Raw genomic sequence first — 22,658 nt, 5'->3', positions numbered from 1 at the left:
AAACTCGTCGAGCTCGAGAGTGTAAAAGAGGCTCGAGAGCAAGACGCGAAAGATCGAGGATGAGAATTGAGAATTGGGGTAGAAGGTGGAGGCGAATCCGGGTGGGCATGACGAGAGCACGTCGAGACTTTGGACTGTTGCTTGTCGAGGGTGGATTGTCTCATGACAGGGGTGGAAACGCGCGGAAAGACAGTATCGTCTAATTTCACAGAAGCTTCCGTGAAAATTAAACCGCGAGTTTTCATCGCTAGAATACACAACACCGTGATTGCTCGACGTTCCCGAAATGAAAACCAACGAAATTGAAAATGATTGAACACGTCAATAAACAATCTTCAATAAATGGTGATCGATAATTCCTAGTGCTTATTCTCACTTATTCCGTACTTATTTAATGTAGCTTTACTTTTTCTTTAAATTCAGGTCAGTTCTTGATTACTTTATATTGCAATATTCCAGAGTGGAATTCAATTTACCTATTTAAAAATATATATTAGATGGAAAGAATATTTTTTATTCAATAATCTTTATCGATTTACCGATATTCCTTGACCAGTCATTCACTTCGTACTTACGGTGTACCACCTTCTCTTCACGTCGCGTTCTAAAATCCTTCTTGTCCGTGGAAGAAGTGACTCAGCGCAATTACGGCTTAACGAGGAGTCACGGTCGATGGAGCTCCCGATTCATATTTACGGGGGAGAGAAAAAGAGGAGGGAAAAAGCAACTAAGATGTTGCTATTGCGATTCAGTTGCCATTGAGACCATAGTTCGCGTTCGAAGGAACAGTCGAAGAGAGAAAGCGGATTTGCGAGGGTGTACCCGGGGCTACTTTCCTTTCTCGCAAGAGGATTATCCGTGAGCTCATAGAAAGGCGGTCGTGACCGGAGGAAGTATAAGGTTGAAACTTTTTAAGTCAGGCGTACACAAGCGAATTAAGCAGTTCTCATTAAGTAGAATTGATTGACTCAGAAGAAACATTCTATTATATGTGTGTGTATATGTGTAGTGGTTGTCAAGAGTTCCACGTATTTGGAGAAAGAGAAACGGAAAAGAGAAAATTCTTCTTGCTCCGTGAATAAACATTGACAATATATTAAAAATAACAATATGATATAACAGTGTATTCTCCCCCCCCCCCCCAATGCAATCTCGTGGGCAATTATTGATAACATACAGAAGTATCATAGCTCTGATTAAAATTAATATTAATGATATTAGAATAATATCGATACTAACATATAAATAAAATAATATTGAAATCAATATAGTAAATTCAATATTTTATACATGAATAATTACCTTCAATCTTGTATTTGGTATTCGGATATTAAGATGTTACTTGATGCTTAGATATGGAAGCATCGTACGTGTTGTTATGCTAAAGGCGAAGTTTATCGTGAAATGATTACCATGTTGCTGGTGAGATCACTCTCTAAGCTCTTCTACGTGCTAATCAAATTCGCAGCTTCTGAGTTTACAGATCTTGTTGAAGTCAAGTTGCGCAGTTATGCAACGCGTAACTTTATAATATCTGCGTAGACAAGTATATAAGTAGATAGATACTCGCGTATCAATTAATTTTTTCTCATGATGGAGCAACGTACACGTCGCTCTTGGATACTGGAAATTGAATTACCTACATTTGCCTACATACATTGTATCGCATAATATCCAGAAATAGCATGATCGAATGTGAATTCACTATGTAGCGACTAGGCGCCTGACAACGGGCAGTCAGTCGACCACTACGCGGAGCGAGACATAATCGCAAACATCCCCGAGACGCGAGATAACACCACAAAACAACGATGAGGGCGAATTCGCGGACTCATTACTCGTAATTAGAACTTCCCCTGGCTGAGGATATAAGGACCGCGAAAATGTAGAGCCGACACACTTGCCTTGCCGTTCCTACCGTTATCTCGCGTTCAACAGAATAATTTCATGATATTACAAAATACTATATAATATTCTAAAAATATTATAGTTATATTATTTATATTTTAAATAATATTCATATAATTTTCTAGGTATATTGTGCACTTATAGGGATATAATGAAATTAATATAAAGAATTATAGTACTTTTTAAACTTTTAATTAATTTAATTCTTCATATTATACATATAATATCCTTAATACGCAAATCTACAAGACTAACCTGTCAATAACTCGATAAACAATAGCACGAATTAGACAATTAGTCTTTTTCTCTCAGAAATTGAATTAACCTTCCTCGTTTTCTATATATAGGATTAATTACATCTCTGTATTGATTATTGGTCTTAATTGGAAGCCAACGGTCCACTACCATAAAATCAGATAAATGAGTGCTTCCGAAAGAAAAGAAGTATGTACACAATGATACAAAACTACCGTTGTTTTTCCTAATTGCTGAATACATTTATTTACACGAGTGAATGAAAATCTATGAAAGGCATTATTGCATTGTTGCAAACGGGGTCAATGTTCATAAAATGGTTTCTTTCAAAGAGTTGTAAATAATAGGTACATTTACTCGGGAAATCGTTTGAGACTGTGCAAAATGCAGAAAACTTCGTTTCTCAACATTTTAAGCGAAAAATAGAAGAGAGCAATTTCGCTGACAGAGTAATTCTATAAATAAAATTGTGATGACATTGATTTAGCTCATGTTCTTTTATTTACAAAAATCCATTAATTTCAATGACACAAATTTAATGATATATTTTTGCGGTGTTCTCTATGTAAAATTCACGTAAAATTCTATATGAAATATTTCGAATCCTTTGGAAATGCAATAGGTCGTCCACTAAATTAATTTTCTGCATTCCGCCTTCCAGTTAACATTCTCTATCTTCCTGTGTAAACAGATCGATAGCATCCGAGATCGACTGATTCCCTTGGCGTGTTCAATTCGCTTCGCGCCTCCATAAAATCTGGAATCGTGGCCAACATCCGGGCCAGAATCAACAGTTTGCTCTATCGATTGCTCGCCTCTGACCATATGCCTACCGAAAGGGACAGTAAATGTACCATCGACAAATGTTCTGTTGGAAACATCCATTTATCGAGTACAATAAAAGATGGAAGAAGCTTTTCAAACTTTGTTTTCTTCGTAACAAATTTTATTCACCAAAGTTAATCTTGCTGATGCAGTCTAATCCTGCATCATCGTACGTTTTATTAAATTTTTCCATTTATTCAAAATTGTCGTCGTTAAATAGAAATCGCAATTTTTGTCGACGATTGCGCAAACATGATAGCAATATTGATAATCGCGATTTCCGAGAATCAATATTTACGTATTTAAAAAAGTGGTAATTTCCGATTTTAAATCTCTTTGTGAGATAACGAGCGGGTAGAGGACCCTGATAAACATTATCATCATCAAATCAATATCATCTCTTACCATTTATCGACAAGATCAATAATTTAATTTGTCGAAATACAAATTTCGAGCACGAAGTGCTTTAATTTGTTTTTCATACTTAATAATTTCGATTTATATTTGCCGCATTTTATTCAACTAAAAATATTTTTGCCTTCAAAATATAAACATAACATGTTATTTTTATCACTGCATCTATTTGCATTATTTTCCCATTTATCATTATCGCTTTATCATCTACCATTAAAGTGAAACTCGAATAAAATAAATGATCTCGCCGATCAATTAAATGCGCAAAAATAAATCGCTATCTCTATCGGCTATTAAGTATCACAAAAACACATATCATAAAACACGTGAATATCTCTTCAATAGAATTAAAGCTGTCGTGAGTACCGATTCTCGAATGATGTAATCAACCCCAATCTCTTGTCACCCTCTTGGCGTTTCTATAAAAACGCTTCACAGTCGGAGAGCAAGCGTTGTGGGATGATAAAAAACGGCTTCGACAATATGTCCCACGGAATACGGAAATCCGGCAATCCGGATTCTCCGCTCGCTTTCTTCCAAGGGAGGAAGGCAGCAATTTCCGAGCAAGTTTTATCTCACAGCCAAAAAGGACGGGCAGGGATGAAAAGAGAGATAGATATCGACATCGCATATTGACTAACACAACTTTATCCAATGAAACCGTGTCTAGACTGGTCTAAGTTTATCCCAACGCGAATGGAAATTATTGCGAGTATATCGCAAGAGAATAGAATGTTGCATTGTTTATTCCGAAAGAAAATCGCGTCTTTAATCTTTTTGTTGAATTTATTGTTCGTAAAATTTTGATTTCATAGAAGATAAAGACAAAGGTTTCTAGATTTTTCAAGTTTCTTTTTACTGTAGAGATTTTCTTTACGTTCTTAGGAGGATCTTATATGTGTAACATTACATTGCACCATAAGTATAGTCTCTCTTCTCAAATTTTAAGCACATGCTTACACTCTTCAAAGGAAGCAATGTTCAAACAGCACCGTGGATTAAGGATTTGCCCTCTTTTTCGAGAGCTGCTTATAAAGTTGTCTTGTAAAATTTCGATCGAAGTTTCAGAAAGTTGACAGCTGAAGGAGCTTGAAAATCGCGCTCTTGAAGTTTACATCCTTCCGGGAGAAAAAAATGTAAATATCATCTATTTGATTTTATCGATTTATGGAAATTTCGAAAAACTCCGGAAATAAAGCAAGTTGGAATAGGTACTTAACATGAAGAAGCTAAAGGGTGAAGATTGTGTAGAAGATTGACTAAAACACGGGAATTTAGATGAAGTGAACTATTCTATGTATATATTTTGAATAATCCTCGTGCAGTTTGTTAATTTATATCTGTATGTAATCGATCGAAAAGAGCGTGTTTATGATCCAAGCTATTAAAGTGCACATTATAAATTTATTAGAAACTCGCGTAATTTAGTGCGCATCGACACGCAAAATGCCAACGCGGTATTGAAATATTTAACAAACTTGCCTTGCGATCATGATTAAAAGCATCCCTACCTACCTCACATTTGGTTAACACGTGCGGGATAACGCAATTATACGCCCAAGTATAAAGTTTTAATGTCATAATTATGGGCTCAAACTTTTCTCTGCGTATATCATTATGAGATCATCAAGATGAGAAATATTTTCCCCGCGTCTTTCGGAATGTTTTTAATGCAGAGAGAACAACCACTTTACATGTATCTAAATATTAATTGACCTGACATGTATTAATGTTGTATGTATTAATATTCTCTGATTTATGGAAGATCGATTTTGTGTACTAAGTGTGTCATAAATCTTGGATGTTGACGTTGTACACGAGATACCTTGTATAAACTTCGCAATGGAACAGCAACTCTTCGACAAGCGCAATAATGCACCATGATGGTACGGGGCTATATCGTAAGAAGGAAAGCATAAATTTAACCGACTTGTTCGAAAGACTCAGTACTATAGTTTGTTATATTGTATATTGTTTTCTTGTTTTATATATATTGCACGTGTGTATAGATATATCTTTTTTATTAAATATTGTTCCCCTTGATAAAAAGATTTTATATGTATATAATTGTTTATCTTATATATATATATATATATAATACATTTTATTTATATAATTTGATTAAAAGATTGAACAATTATACTAAAATTTACGTATTACAATAAAACTTTTAGTAAAATAATATAAATAACTTTCGGTGCTATCAAATCAAGACAACGCTCATCGCGCGTTAATATAATCTTCTTGTTAAATAAGATAAACCTTAATTACTGAGATATGTCAATTTGATCATGATCGCATAGCGCATCTTGTTATATATCACTAACGGCCGTGTGTAAACAGTTACGCGAAATGAAAGATTGCTCTAGCCCGAAGCACTGAATCAATATCATACTCCTAGTCATGCGCCACCACTAATTGGAAACCTGACGTTAAAGCGTTTCGCTTTGCCGCTTTGCTGAAATTTCAGGTGAGCTTTGCAAGCAGATGACGTTACTTTGATACCCGTTTGCTATAACGGCGCGCCATTTTACCGCCATTGAAACTAACGAACCCGACGATAAGCTCGTCCAACAACGCGTTATGACGCACGTATGAAGCGCTTTGTTGTCGGCTGAACTGAAGTAATTAATAGCTCTTTCACGTTCTTTCTCTTTCTTTTCCTCGTCAAATTCACTCGAAGCACTGCATCCTTTCGTTTCTTCTTGCAACGCTCGAGACAGCCAAAGAGAGTCAGCTCGCGATCGTTCAAGCTCGAAACGCGTGCTTCGCGAAAACACAGAACTATTACTAGGCCGGAGCCTCAAGCGTTTATAAACGAGTTTATGAGTGAGTTCGATTTTCACTTTTGCAAATAAAATTCTGTTCCTTTTGCTTAGACTGTGAAGAATTAACTTGTTCCTTCTTCCGTGTGAGAAATTCATAATACTGAACGAGAAGCGAAATTTAATTTTCTAACGAAAGAAAATGAAACATTGATCCCTAAAATGTATGTTAGATTTTATTTCAAGAAGAATATGAATCCCTCTTTTCGCGAAAGAAGTGTATAAACATTCTATACAAATTCCATCGTATTCTACAAGTAGTCCGTATCATAAATAATTTCATATTCTCTGTTCCAATTTATCGGATTTCGACTTTGGCATTAAATATGCCAACTTACAATTAAAATTAAACAGCAAACGCAACAATTCGATCGGGATGTAGTAAAACAGGAGAAGCTTCATGTGACAGGCGAACGTTATATTAAGGATTACTATCGTAATTGGAGTTCATGGGAAACCCGACTGGAAAAGCCGACTTATACATCAGCCAGCAAAGTTTACTGCTTCAATATTGTTATCGTAATATCGTCGATTTAATAGAATTCACAAAAAAAACACAGAAAATTATTCTCCAGTATTTTGTTACCAACATTCTCATGGAAAAATATATTCGTTGCATCGTCACGACTTTATCTGAGAATCTTACGCATCACTTTTTTATCATTATTGTAATGACGAAATGCAGGATTTTAAATATACATACACTCAGATATGTGTAATAGATAATCAGGTTTTCTCCAAAACGATATCATATTATAAATTCTACAGTCTTTCTTTTGAAAATATGTTCACCTCGGCAAGCGCATTACACATTATTATACCGCCCAATTGCTGCTCATAAATCTGTGAACTTAATTTGCGCGCTTCTTAATTTGATATTCTCCAAAATTTTGGCATAAAATATTTGAATCATGAATGTGAAATTACTTGGCAACCGCAAAATTCATTTTATTGTTCTGCTGCCTTGCTTATTAATTTATCATGAATAATAAGCGCAGAAATTCCTGATTTAATTTGGCTCGATAATTATCAGCAGCAGCATTTGCCGTAAGTAAATGTATTGATTCCGAGATATTCGGTTAATAAAAAAAAGGAAATTACAACGTAAGATTGGCCCTGAATTAAATCAGTCAGTTAAATCCTCTAAACAATGCGCGGTATGCTGAGAAATGTGCTGAGAACTGCTGTCTCTTGGTCGATAAATGAAAGAGCATGGTCCACGTTTATTACGTCTTTTTAAATGGAAATTTTATTATATGTTTTATAGAGGCGCAAAAAGAAAGAGAAAGAAATGTGCGCATATTTTGTTTAAAGTATTCTTTATTTTTAAATATTAATATATATTTAAATATAGAGAGATATATTATGTTTGTATACGTTTCACATCATTATTCCTTTATTGTTATCTTTCATCAATTGCTTCACGTGATAATTGTCACATAGGTAAGAATAAAACTCAGCCCTTGTAGTATATATGTGCAAGCAAAACAATAGAAACTGTTGAGATTTCTGAGATATATATAATTTATTTCCATCTTTTCATTGTGCTTCTCATCCATGTGTCTTTCATCAATTTTCATCATATTTTGCCATTATTAATTATAAGCGTTAGTGTTTTATATTGATTTATTGTTGTATCAATATTTATCGATGTATTATTTGAATTGTTTATTTCAATTACCCTTTTAAACTGATAAAAATTATCAAAAAATCTGATTATGAATAGACAAATTTATCTTTACCTTCCTTTGAATTTTGGGAACAAAAACGATGATCGTTCAAGAGATTCTATAGACACAGTTCTCCTTCATATATTCTTCCTTCTGATTGCGTCAGAAAATCTTTGCTCATCTGTGCTCGAGTTTTATTCGCTTCAGCATCCAGCATCGACTCATAAATTTTCCCGCAAAAGAACATTGATTGCAACCATGAAAACAATTTTATCCGTGCTACATTTTTCTCGTTTCTCGCTTTTCATGCTTAAGATTTTTCATCGTGAAAAATTTGAAATATATGCCAGTAATGCGTGTAAGGTAAAAATGAATTTAACGCGTGTAACCCCTGGTCCACAACCTTGCTTTAACCTTGCTTTAAGCTTTAAACCGTAAGAAAATGACCAAACACAGTCGATTATTCTCTACATATTCTTCTGTGATTGGTTAATTTTCTTACGGCTTAAAGCTTAAAGCAAGGTTGTGGACCAGGGATAAAGTAAAATGAATTTACGCAGTTTCTTAGGACCGTTATGAATAAAGTTTCAAGGTGCGACTAAATAAGTCTTCTCATATCTTCCTCTCTTACCTACACACACGGGCGCGCGCATAACACAATTCATATAGAGTTAATTACGTCCTAATAAGATTTTGATTGGAGTTTTTATTCATCAAACTTGGTATTTAATATCGAAGTTTATTGACGGTCAGGAGAATTCAGTAACATACCATGCGAATTCGGAACTGCACTTACAGAAACGTACAGACACATACATACGTGTCCATGACCAACACGTTCGAGCGAGCACAAACGTTGCAAACGACAGTCGAGCATCGCCAATAGGAAACGAAAAAACGATGGAAAATGGGGAAACAAACAGCATGGTCCATATGCCGCTAAACATCAAAGGCCAAGCTGCTTGATTGTCTCCTGAAACGCGTCGGATTTATAGCGTAGGCATTTAACAGAGTTACGCTGTACTGACAAACAACGATCCTGACATTTTCTGCCAGTTGAAAATATATCCAATTGCACTGTATATTCAATTTCATTTTCACGTGTTATCCGATAACGCCAAAGCTCGAGTTTACAACTCTCGCAGGGGTGGAAAAGGGGAGGTATGGGAAGGTAATTCACGGTTCGCTGATGATTCGGAAAAATGTGCCGTTCTGTTACGTGGGACGTAACGGGAGAGAAAAGTTTCATCGGGCTAAAACGCGCGACGTGGGATACACTTGGGACCGAAGTTTCGCGCGGGTTGCCACGACGATGATGCTGCGCGGTGTTCTCCAAAAATTACAATTTACGGGTCAGCAGGAGAATCGTTACGAGCACGTAACGGATCGATACGGATGCAATCGCACGACGACACCCTGACGCCAATTTCTTATTTGTTAACAGAAGAATTTATATTTTTTAGTAGTCATTAAATCTGGGATATAATGGAAAGGATAAAAATATTTGTCTTCTTTTACCGATTATTTAATAATATAATAATAATATTTAATAATTGTGTACAGATAGAGAGTAAAATATAAAAAGTTCACTCAATCAATCGTTAAGAATGAATTCTTTAATTAAGAATTAATTTCTCATTTTATCGCGATAACCGATGCAAATTATTTTAAACTTGTACTTTAATTTGTGATTTTTACATTATTTATTAGAACTGACTGCTAGATAAAACAATTTAATTTATCATGGTATGAATGCAGATTTCATTCAATTTGTTAATGTTGTAATAAAGTAATTGATATGAAGTAATTGATCAATACGTTGACGATGATTTAACTGATTTAACAAGTTGCATTATTTACTTAAATATATCCTCGAATTCATGTGCACATCTGGTGACGTTCACCATTCACTTTTCATTAATACGAAATTTAATAAAAGCGTACGATTCATCGCAACGCGAGCCAACTAATAATTAAATTTCTACTCGTGTCGCCTGAAACGATGGACACACATTTCCCCATGGTGTATTATTTATTTAAACGTTCAGCCTGCTTTTACATTGTCCGTATAAATCAGACAGAGCTTTCCACAGGTGCTTGCATTTTTTGCCCCAGTTCAGTTCTGGCTGCTCATGTTTATTTCATACGGAGATCCGAATGCTCGACACATGGACACGTGGCCGTGTCGTGTGTCGATAAATGAGAAATGCGTGCCATAAACTCTTAAGTTACATTAATTCTCGAAGACGTATATGACTTGCACCGATAAATTCGTAGATCGAATGAGCGCGTCTCGAGTAACACTACTCACAAATCCATAGAGAGACAGACGCACGATCGCAAACCATAAATCAAACATTCACGTCGTATCTGTGATACACGATTCAATTTTCGTCTCATTTCCAAGTTACACGAAGTACGCGAAATCCTAGATGTAATCAAACGTCAAGAGCTTGACTGATCGCGCTCTTATTAGCAGAAAGAGTACAGTTTATCACATATTTTATTTAATAAAATAAAAATCCGAAAATTCCAGTACCAAACATTCGAATGCATAATTATGTTATAATCGTATAGAATTATCGTAATCTACACGGTATACATACATATATGTGTGAAATGAGCTTTTAATCTGCTTTAGATTATTTCAGATTAATCACATTTTCTACGTACTTGGCTACCTTAATTACATTTAGCTCTGGACGTGCTCGAGAATTTTATTACGCGTATTTTTCGATTATCCGCGTGCGGCGACATCCGAGAAGTGAGTACATGTGTTATTTCATCCGTGCAAATAAGCGTTGACGCACGTGGGGTGGTTTTGGGGATAGCGGCGGCAGCAGGGGGTGACTCGCCCTCTTTACTTGTTGCTTTTCTTTTCGCAGTGCTTAAACGGCCCGCGTTTTCTCATTGAAAAACACACCGCGAACGCGTCACGGCCGCGCTCTTTTGCAGCCGAGAAGAACAGAGCCGCGTGCGAAATTTGCATTGAAATTTGTCGCGCGAACGAGGAAAACGTTTTACGGCGTTATTATGGTAACCACGAGTCTCGAATGCCAATTTGAGACGAGACTCACGACGTTCAGAGCGAGCTAGATGACGGGTCGCAGTGGCAAATTGCATCGCGAGGGCAAACCGGGTGAATCCACGTAACGACGCATTGCAATCCTAATCGTATCACATTGAAGATTCAAATCCCTTAGACCTTGTGGTGCATCTCGCGACGATACAATCCCGCTGTCTGATTTGGCCTTCAAGCACCGCTGCGAGTGCGTAATCGAACGAAAGTATCGATCTGACTCTCCTCGGGGACTTCATGAAAGATTCAAAAAGATTCAGAAATGAAATGTTGAACAATATTTGGATGCAAGCAATGCGCATATTGATAATTGCGAAATAAAAGTAACCCCTATGTTCGAGTTAAAAAAAACCCTGACGCGTGTAATCCTAATGAAATGTAAAGTTTCGTTACGCTTGACGATTAATGTCTCACTGATGTCACAAGCTCGGATTTCCGGTCGCGCAATTAGAGCGCAGAAAACGCCGTTCCAGATAAGGATCCAGAATTGCGGCCAATAATTCACAACGACGGTGCAATTAAAAAATTCATTGGCAGAGCCACACGTCGCTGAGGAGTTATGCAAAGGCAAGTTATGAAGGACGAGATTTGATTACGTGCATGTGGAAGCAACGAGGAAACCATCGCCCACGTATATTCGTACATACGTATGAATGTATGTATGAAGATATAACGCGCTCGCATACGTATCGTAACGTATAATCTATTATGAATACCAGCAACTGTTCTTCCTCGCTTTTATTTATCCCCCATCTCAATTAAATTTTCCGCCGATGGCGAGCAATCATCGGCTTTTCTCTTACTCGTTATTCACGCGCAGGACGTTTAATCTTTGGCAGAGAAAAGCCGTGATGTCAGCCCACGCGAGTCTCGATTATCGCAAATTCGGCAAGTGCGTGACATGCATAATACCATTCTCCTTTTTATATCGGACATATTATATTTAAATAAAATTTTTCTGCTTCCGCTGGATGTTAATGCATCGGTGAACAGAATCCTTTGGAAAAAGTTTTAACGATACGAAAGCCATGTATCGTAATTAATATTTTTGATAAAATATAAAAATAAACATATTACATTTATATATATATATAACTATTTATATATATATATATATATATATAAATAGTTTCTCCGAGTATACGGATAAAGACATATATTCCTGCGTTTTATTCACGCATCGAATTTCTCTATCTTCATTTTTTTTCCGTTCCCGAATGAAAGACTTTGTGGCGACCGCCGACCTGGTTCCGATACCGAATCCGATACTGAAATCGACATGGAAATTCTTTGTCCGGCGTATGTGAACCGAGTCCTATTTTCGCGCGTGAGTCCTACTTTCGAGGGGAAACGCGGAGCTGAACGCCTGCGTCGCTGAATAAACAATGCTTCCTGAAACGGCTATTTTCCTGACGACACGAAGAAAACCGATCAACACCTCGCGAGGACGCAAATAGACTGCGTGTCGTAGAGCTGCGTGCATCTCCCCGGCTGCTGTTCGCGAACAATGTCCACCTTGGTGTATGCACGGTCTCTGATTGACGAGAAGCCGATACGGTGTGTCTGTGCTAGTTCGTACTACTGCTGACAAGCTGTAGCGAAGCTCGTCGAATCGTAACTACTGATACCGACATGGACGATTGATTAATTGCCACGTGCAAGAAAATCGAATTCTTCGGTGATCCTCCACGTGGCTTTCAATTATGCGAATTATTCGAAGCTGTATAATCATCGAACAGGCGCAACTGAGTTCTTCAGCATCTTTTTGGAGAATCCCTTTACGCGTAGATGTAAATACAATGTAACGAGAAAAGTTCCAAATATAATTTCCTTTTACCTTTTCCCAGAGGTTGATCTGTTTACTATAGTTTGTTGAATCAGGCGCTGATTCTATATTTCGAAATTAAGTAAGTTTGGAAGTTATCCGCTTTTAATCATGAGATACGGCAAACAAATCGGAAACAAATTCGAGGAAATATCAGTGATGTTTCGAGAAAGGAGATATATCCTCGAAAATCGCAATGTTCAGTCTATGCTTAAAAAGAATTAAATTTCTTAATCAGTCGTAATTCTAGGTAGATAGAGGAGATACGGTGAAATTCTCGGGATATAAAATTGTAAAAGTTCTTTACGTTATTCGTGAATGGTGAAAGTTTCTTTAAGAAAGTTCCGTTGGTGAATACTATAAGACATTAAGATATAGTTCTCGTGTTCATCCTATTTTTGCTTTTAAATGCAATGCTAAGTGAAAAGAGAAAATTTATAGTTGAAGAAATGTTTATTTCGCATTCGAGAGAGAGGATTCTTCGAGCATCTCGCGACTTGACAGACCTCATTATATGGAAACGTTAGAGGTTGAATGGCTTGCAGTCGATTCCGAAGGGAAACAGATAGAAAATAGTCGTTAACGTGAAGAGCAATATCGTCTGTTGAACATCTACATTTTTCTTATCGAATGAAACAGAAAATAGAAAGAAGGAAAATCGGATAATGTTGGACAGCATAGGTATACAAATCCTTATTTTTTCGAAAATGTTTAAAACTGGAAAAACCGCATTGGAATTTTATTGTTTGATTTCAAATATCCCTGTCAAACAACATTGATTTTACATACATTCTATGCAAATACACAAATATTTTAGTTTTCCATTTTTCAATACACGAAACGGAACGGAATGCCAATACAACGAAAGGATTTATCGTATAGTAACAGATTAGATTAGATTTTAAAGCAACTAGCATATTAATTTCAGTTTCGCTCGCCTTGATTTATTATTCCATCAACTTGTATCATCTCTTCCGGCCAATCTGTCGTTGTTGGGTCAAACTCCGTGCTTTTCCTGACGCAGGCTAGCACACGGGTTTCTCATATTAATGAAATTCACCCTCCACGCCCATGCATCTCCCGAATTGCTCCAAGTTAGTACAATTGTATCGCGCGGTTTCACACTCGTGAACGATCCTCGATATTTTTCAAAGACCTCGCGGAGTGGACAAGCCGGTACACAGAAAGCACGTTACCCGGAGTTTTATCGCGCCGAGCAAGTCCCAGTGGGTCTCGGCTGGTCCTCCCGGAAGGGACGGCGCGTGGAAAGGCGCGAGAATAAAAACAAGCCCTCGGTAAAAAGTAACGGAGGCAGGATCTCGCTCCGTGCCACGCGGCGGCCGAGACACGCGACGCTGGATGGAAAACGGGTGGAAAAACGGGGTGAGGTCGCCGGCTGAGCGCGCGACGAGTCCCGAGTATATCGAGTCGCGAAGGGAGGAGGAACCGCGGGGGTGCGACTGAGAAAGAGCGGACAGACCGAACGACGACGGTGGGGTATACAGTTTCAGGGACACGCGAGGAACGAACGGCTGGTGGAGTGTCGGGGGCGAGCCGCGGTCGGTCCAGGGATGATCCCGGCCGTGTCTATTTATACGAGAGCCAGGGGAGCGGACGCGCACAACCTGTTGGCCGTGTGCTCTTGGCCTGTATGCACAGTGGTACGCGCGTCATCGTTCTACACGAAGCGTTCCCGATATCGTATATTCGAGCTGGCTGGCTGATTGGCCGACTGGCTGGCCTCTCTCTCTCTCTCTCTCTGTTTTTCTCTGTCTCTCTCTCCTTCTCACCCCGTGAGCTGCGCGCACAGGCAGCATCCCCGTGGAAAACACACGTACGCACGCCCGACCGAGCGCGCACGCGGCGCTAAACGTACCCCGTCGTCGGCGGTTACCACCACGGCCGGAGGAAACCGGGTCAGCCACCATCGCGTAACTGGGTCGGCACTCGGCGTCGCGACGCGCCGTGACGCGCCATTGCGCCGTTTGCGAGATATCAGACTCGCACGCAGCGAGCTCCTCCCGCCGATGGATGGACCGGCAGCAAGTGATACCGGACCCCCGATGCTTTGCATGTCGGCCTCGCGCAGCTGCATTGCTGCCGGAACAATAGTGAATAGCGAATAACGCGTGTACCCGTACCGAGGAGGATCTCCGGTGAAACATTGGCTCCGGAAATCCTCTCGAGTCAACTTGATTCCGGGCATGTTGTATTTCGGCGATCGAACGATTGGAGAAAAACGCGAAAAATCAACATCGGCGCTTTTGTTCGTGCGTCATGTATTTATATGTACTCTTTTTCGAATGTTGAATACAAGCATAATCCTATAGAGATAATATTCCTATGGCTGAAAATAGCGAGATCAATAGGAGCGTAATATCAACAAGTTACTAAAAGCATGTTATTGCATAATGGATATATTCAATGTGTCGTGATATTGGATTATTTACTGCAAAACGGAGAGCTCAGCGATCTGCCAACTGCGAAATGCGTGCATTTTGCGAAACTAGGTTCCCACGAAAAGGGAAATCTATTTCGAAGGTATTAGCTGTCGGAACGAATCACGAAGTAAATCACTTTATAAGTTACCCACGCTATTGGTCGCCGTCAACCGAAGAACAGTGCTGCACATTTCCCCCGGTTTTGCAAATTGCAAGATACAAAGCAAATTAATTTTGACATAATTAAACCGCGGGAACTGTCAGAATCTCCCCTTAATCCAGCTCAGGCGGCGATTAATTATTTTTCAGGACAGGATTAATGCTCGAGCCGCCTAAATAAGGAGGAATATCCATCGCAAGCTGGTTAATCTTATCATCCTCGCCGCGTTTTCGTAAACCTTTTATATCTTCGGCATTATCTTGCAGCATGATGAAGCACCTTTTATCCCTAATCAACTACGAATCTCATTATTAAATTACCTGTAGTTCCCTTCATCACGTTCATCTACAGATGTTTCATCTTCATTTTTTCTGAGAGAAAGCTCCTTCGCGCGCGGGTGCGATTTGATCAACGCTGAATGATCGATAATAAAGAACCGTCTCACTTTGCAAACAACTTTCGCAGGAGAAGCGAGGTTTATGAAAATGTATGCGAGTTGACGGGTTTATTTAGCAACGCTATTATATCGCTCATTGCGATCGTTTAATTACATTCCAGCACGGATCTGTGAATGCCGTGGCTCGTAGTAGCAATCTCGAGGAGTCTGATATTAGATACTCGCGATTATGCTATACGATCGGCCATCGGCGCTATTATTCTAATTTCTATTTTCGTACTGAGTACCTCGAGCATAAAAATAACCGGAGGACGCGAGTCGACCTTCGCTCTAATGACGTCTGATGTCTATGCGATCCGAAATGATCATATTTCGTTACGTCGATCCGATCCATTTCCCCAACCTGCCCGGCATTATTATTAATTCACACAACGCATCTGAAAATGGCCGCGCGCAATTCAGAGAATCGTATTTAATTGTAATTATACTTTTCCAAGTAAGTCCCGACATAAAAAAAACCTGAAAAATGATTTAAAAAGGAAACCCGAGAGAGAGAAATTTCTGGCGGAAGGAACGTGGCACTTTGCTCCGCTGGCGTCCCACGCGTTAAAAATAATTATACTTGCTACCATCTTGGTTGTAAAAGTTGAATGGTTTCATTGTTTACAGTGAAATTACATTCTCTGCGAAAAATCTCGCGAGTATCTGCACAATCGCGCGCTCGCCATGTTATACCCGTATCAATACACCTCGGTTCGAGATTCGAATGATATTATTCGAGAGTTATTCGAGTTACTAAATCCGAGGACGGACAAAATGAATTCTTTTTTTATTTATCAATATGATCAAATTACCTTTGCATCCACTTGATCGCATTCCGCGTGCAAGTCACCAGAATCAGTTACCACCCGTACATATGCAGGGATCTCGCTACAAAGAGAGGAGGATTCGATGAATTTAAATATCAGGCACGTTTGTAAAGCGGATCGCGCCCGGCCGTCCGTACGCGCGTTACACTCGTGTATCTCGGTTTGCCGAATGCGTACGCGCTCATAAGTCGCCGGTGCGTGTCATGAGTGCACGCATCGCGAGATAACGCGTGATCGCACAGCGGGCTGCAATAAAGCACACATGAGCTCCTCCGCGCAATTTTGCATTATTCGCTCGCGTTGCATGCTTCGCGTCGCGCTGCGTTCAAATATCCGTTCTCGCAACAGAAAACTGCGCGCTAACGTCGTCGTCGGAGGAAAACAGACGGAAATCAAGAGAAAGAAAAAAGGCGAGAAAGAGAAACAGAAAGACAGAGAGAGAGAGAAAAGAAAGAGGAAAGGTGAAAGAGAGGAAGAGAGAGGATTATGTTGCACCGCGAGTTTATCAAAGGCCACGTCGCGAGGACGAACTTCTCCCGCCGCAAAACATCGCGAACTTCCTCTTAAGGATTTCCAATTCGGACCAAGATAAAATCTTAGCCGAGTAAACTCATGGCGCACTTGTACTTGCTCGTGCGCGCGTTTGGTTGGTTTGCGAATGCTCGAAGTTTTGGAGCAGCGCGTGCCATGGAACTTCATAGACTTCGTGGACCTCCTAATAAACGAACACATGAATCAAAGGGAGTTGGCGGGTACTTAATAATCGTAACGTTCGGAGTCATCTGGAAACGCGGTTACTTGCTCGCGTATTGACGTTGCCTGGTGCAACCGCTTGCTTGCTTGCGCGCGGCAAGAGTTGCGTTACGCCCGCGAATCCGCGGCCAACTTTGCTGGAGTGTGTTCCAGTTTTCGCGAATTTCACCGCAATATTGAAACATCACGCGCGCGGGTCGCAAGAGGCAAGTGCACTTCAACGGCAAATGGCTCGGAACAATTCTGTATTAACGCGCAAATTTCGGACAATACGTTGCAAAACGCGGATAATACGTTACAATCGCTCGAAATTGCCTTCAATTTGTTTGCGGCTCTCTGTCTCTCTCTCTCTCTCCCTCTCTACCGTAATTTCCCGGTATTGCGCATTTTCTCATCGAGATTATTGAATGCTGCGATTTCGACGTTTAAACTACACCGACGGTGCCTCGTTTGAAATTTGAATTTGAGCGAATGCAATGAAATGATATAAAATGATCAACCTTCACATTGATTGCTGTCCTTTATTTCTACTTGAATTTTTAATTGTATTGCCGAAATAAAGATGAAAAAAGATATTTTATTAAATCGCATGCTTGTAAAAGGGAATTATTCGAATCAATACATATTATCCAGCAATGCAATATTCATGTATTATTCTCATCAAATATTCATGTTAAGTATAACGTGACAGCAATATTTTGATAACATCGTCATTAATCATTCATATGTATCCCGGATCACACCCGCTCGTTGAATCGTTACACTTCCACTCGGCAGATATGCATTTAACGTGCCGCACGATTGGCTTGACGTTGGTCCAGCTTTATGCAACGATAAAGATGATAAAAAATTATATAAACCGATATCATCGGCATCAGCGTAGCAAAAAAAAAAAATTAAATCGAGCGTAAGGAGAGAGACTCATCTGAAACCGCAAATCTAGATTGTATGCTATTTATCGATACGTATTCGAGCAGAAGTCATGTGTGTAGTCACTTAACACGATCCCACATCGTGCAATAAACAAAATAATTCATTCAACGTGCACATGACGTGTTTAGTGTACGCGCATTTACTAATAGTAAAAGAACGATACTAGCCAGAAAGCGAGTTTTGGTACCACGCAATTGCATGACTGTCGAATTAATGATTGATCCATACTACTCTTGCCGAGCAGTAATGTGAAATTCTTCCTCGTGTGGTTGGACTAGCAACATTCTCCCGTTGTTAACGAATGCAAAATCGGTAGTGTAGATCAGGCATTCCGTTTGGTAACAGATTTAATACGTTTCTACTGATTTTTGTTAACTACTGTAGGCAAAAAGATATTGCCAATCCTATAGAGTCCTATAAGAGGACGCATTCTCACGTTAACAAACAAAAACCGACAGATCGAGCACTTTGTCCAACGACCGAATAACTATATTTCTCTTGACTTAATTATTAACGAAAAAAGAAATGTAGCTAATCCGACTAGAAGCAGCTAAATTTTCGCATTATTGGCGAGCGACGCGACGCGGTCGCCGCGGAAAATCCGCAATTTCCTCGCTGGCGATCGATATTACACGCCGATGGCGGTGGCTCTCTGTCGCGCGATTGAATACCCAGCGAAGCTATCGGCCGATATTGTATTTACGCCGACGACGGCTACCAGGAGAGAAGAGCGGTAGGCCCGAGACGAGCGTAGGCTCTCTTCTCTCCTACGACACGGTCGAAGCGTTTGCCAGCGAGCGAGTAAGCCGGGCGACCAAGAGCGACGAAGAGAGATCGGACAGGCTGTAGGGAGTCTGTACAATGCCGCTATTGTGCCGGGAACTCCATTAGAGGCACCGGACGATTCTACTGTGCTAGAGAGACAGGGAACGGCCGAGAGAACGAGCTGCAGCCCGGGAGAAACAATGAGCGGCGTCTTTTACCGAGATTTCGCGTAGCCGCGCACCGAGTGCCGCTCGGCAATTCATTACGCGCGAGGCGGATACGTACGGGAATTGCCCGTTTCGTCTGTGGGTCGATTTCATTAACCTCCAGACGAGGAAAGTAGGTCCGATTTTTTTTTCGCGAGATCTTCTCGGCTGGAAGTGGCTCGACAAATGGAACGAGTGCTCATCGCCGGCCGCGAGATAATTCGCATTTTTCTATTTCGATCAAGCTCTAGTTCCAGGTTGAGCTTCAATCGGAAGCACGTTTCCATTCATCAATGATCTGGGTATGGAATGACGGAACGGGGAAAAGAGACCTTGCGGGTTATAACGGATGAACAATACGGTGCAATGCACGCTTCAATCAGTCGACCACCACCACAAGTACAACATCCTCGCTTTTCCTCGCAATCTTTTCATCGACACACGCTGCCCGAGATTCGACCAGTTATATTAAAACTACTATAGCAGCCTGAAATCTAGCTTCAGCGCGGATGCTGTATAAAATGTCAGAAAAAACTAAGCGACTCGTTTTTGGTTTGTCGTTTTGCCGAGCTCTCTAGTGCTAGCTTTTTGTTAGGTTTTACGAAAAATACAGTAGAGATAGATAATAGAAATAGAAAATAGAGATGATATCGAGAAGTATCTTCTTCTCGTTATTGTTTCTGGCATGCCATCTGCGATGAAACACAATGCTTTTTGCTTTCCATGTGTAATAAGAATTAGTTGTGTTAAAATTCCGTAAAATATTGTGAAATAATGTAAAAATATTGTTAAACCTGTTTTAACATATTGTGTGAAAAATCTCAATATTTTCTGATAAAAAATTAATTAATCCAAGATATTTATGTAATTGAAATTAAGAAACGTAAAAATGAAGAGATTCTTCAACAAATTAAAGGCAAAATTTAACGTTCCAGAAATAGTTTGATGTTCTCGTAATATTCATGTATGATTTTGAGAATAGCCTTTACAGCCTTTCTCTGTCGATCAGAGCAAACTTGGCAACCCTAAGTGTATAACACGTAAAAATTTCATTAACGAAATTCAAATAAGCATTCGGTGAAGAGCACTCTCAATTTAGTGTCCATTAGGAAGATTACACCTGTGAAGCGCTTCCGATAAGCAAACATGCGTAGCGATATACACAAAGTGTATATTCAAGTTTTCATATACTTTATCCGCAGAGATTTTTCGGTGAATTTGTAGTATGAAATTTTCCTTTTAACAAATATGTTGGATTAATTTATATGCTGCGAACGGTATAAAAGCCAAAGTGCTCTGCTAAATGAAATTTTTAAAACACGAATATGTAACGCGAAACTGTTATTTACAACGTAAAATTGATTTTATGTTATAAATATTTAATAAAATTAACTCGGAAATTTAGTTTTACAAGTTACCAAAACTTCGTTTTCAAGTAATTGACAAACATATTCTTGCGGAAAACGGGAAAAAACAATTCTAACTTTATTTAAAAATTTATTATTAAAAATTTGTATTTCTCCTTTCTCTCTCCATTTCTAAAGTATTTTACGCTACAATTTTAAGATACAATCGATATAAAAAAGAAATCAAGTAACGGCCAGTGAACTTTGAGTCGGATCATTCGCGATATCATTGATAACCACGGGTTCCCCGCGGCAAAATATTCACGAGGCTATAAAAGTAGCCGGCAGAATAATTTCTCCGTGATTGTTTCTCCCCTAGAAAAGATACTCGCAATCTATACTCACACAATATTCGCTTAATCCTGTTGGCACGAGACCCTTCAAGGAATCTCCGCGAGAAAGAATCTTCGCGGGGGAGATTTTTTCCTCCAGGGTGGACACGATATCGATTGCACCTAGAAATTCTCGTCGAATTCGGTGAAATCACGCGTGGCATACGACTACCGAAATTTCGTTCCTCTGCTGCGTCGCATTACGATCAGGTCGGATCAATACGTGTTTCGAAAATTCCATCATCTGTTAGGAGATCGACCGACAGAGATGATGACGCAAGACAAAGCGATTAAGTGATGCTCGATGCATATCAGGCGTTTATTAAATGTATGACGCGCGCATCATGAATTGCAACAATGAATTAAAGAGTTCATTTATCATAGATTATCGTTATAGATAATATGATGATATGATAATATACGGTTATATCGATAATAGATAATAATGAATATAAACAAATTGCTCTTTTATTAGGATTCTATTTCGATAGAAATTTTATTTTATATACAGGGTGAGGCACCTAAAACAGGCCACCTGAATATCTCGGCTGTTATTGGTGATAGAAAAAAATGTGTCAGACCAAACTTGCATGGTTTCGAGAGACACATAATTTGTTCTAAATAATTTTTTATTAGGTGGACGCGTAGAGGTCGTACCTTGAATGATTTTGACCCGTAGATCAATGTGCGTATCTTCAAACGCGCTACTAGATGGTACGTAAAAAAACATATCATACCATTTAAAAAAACGAAGTTGACCTTCATATGACCTCTACGCGTCCACCTAATAAACAATTATTTAGAACAAATTATGTGTCCCTCGAAACCATGCAAGTTTGGTCTGACACATTTTTTTCTATCACCAATAACAGCCGAGATATTCAGGTGGCCTGTTTTAGGTGCCTCACCCTGTATAATAGTTTAATAGAAGCAATACTTCAGAGATATGTAACGTCGAAAATTAATTCAAGTTTAATTAAAGCTTACAACAAATAATATATTTTCCTCTTCTGCAGTTTTTACTAGTGAAAAATCAGTTTTGAATTTATTACAGAACTTGATTAAAAGGTTCAAAAATTGAAAAGATAGACGCGTTTGGTAAATTTTATCGCATTTTGTATAGAAGCCATTCAAGTTTGAAATTTAATTAAATCTTTTAAATTAAATCTTTATCGGCTTCGTTCTCTCTCGGTACCGCAAGGAAATTCTTTTGTTTTCAAAGAGTGATAGTCTCATTACTGTGCAATTTATTGTTGCATAATGCACGTAATATGATATAATATATTATATGATATAATATGTTACGAGAAAGATTCGTTCATTACTTGAGATTCGTAAATATAATATAGAGTACGCATATACCAAAATTGCGTTGCTCGCTAATAAACAAATTTAAATTTCATGGATTTATTTCTATTCAATACGGTGAGATATAAATCTAATATTTTACAATATTGCGCAGCTCCGATACAAATATTCTCATATAATATATATCATTTCAATTTTGCATGATAAATCTATATTCTAAACTTGAATTTGTTAATATGCCATTCCATTACAAGCCTACATTTGAAAAAATTACGTTTCTTTCATAT

At 38.8% G+C, this 22,658-nt stretch overlaps 1 protein-coding gene and 1 long non-coding RNA gene across 2 annotated transcripts in view; both read right to left on the bottom strand.

The window, feature by feature from the left end:
• Positions 1–21,597, bottom strand: part of LOC113561980 — a 35,306-nt gene extending 13,709 nt beyond the window's left edge. Inside the window, exon 1 of the long non-coding RNA XR_003406541.1 lies at positions 16,654–21,597. This is a non-coding gene — a long non-coding RNA (uncharacterized LOC113561980). The remainder of the gene's footprint in view (positions 1–16,653) is intronic.
• LOC105286524 overlaps positions 1–22,658 on the bottom strand; it is a 120,837-nt gene that overhangs the window by 78,332 nt on the left and 19,847 nt on the right.

The sequence above is a fragment of the Ooceraea biroi genome, chromosome 5 (assembly GCF_003672135.1).
Source record: "Ooceraea biroi isolate clonal line C1 chromosome 5, Obir_v5.4, whole genome shotgun sequence".
Lineage (NCBI taxonomy): Eukaryota > Metazoa > Arthropoda > Insecta > Hymenoptera > Formicidae > Ooceraea > Ooceraea biroi.
The sequence above is the reverse complement of the archived record's forward strand: the minus strand, read 5'-3'. Positions and strand labels throughout refer to the sequence as shown.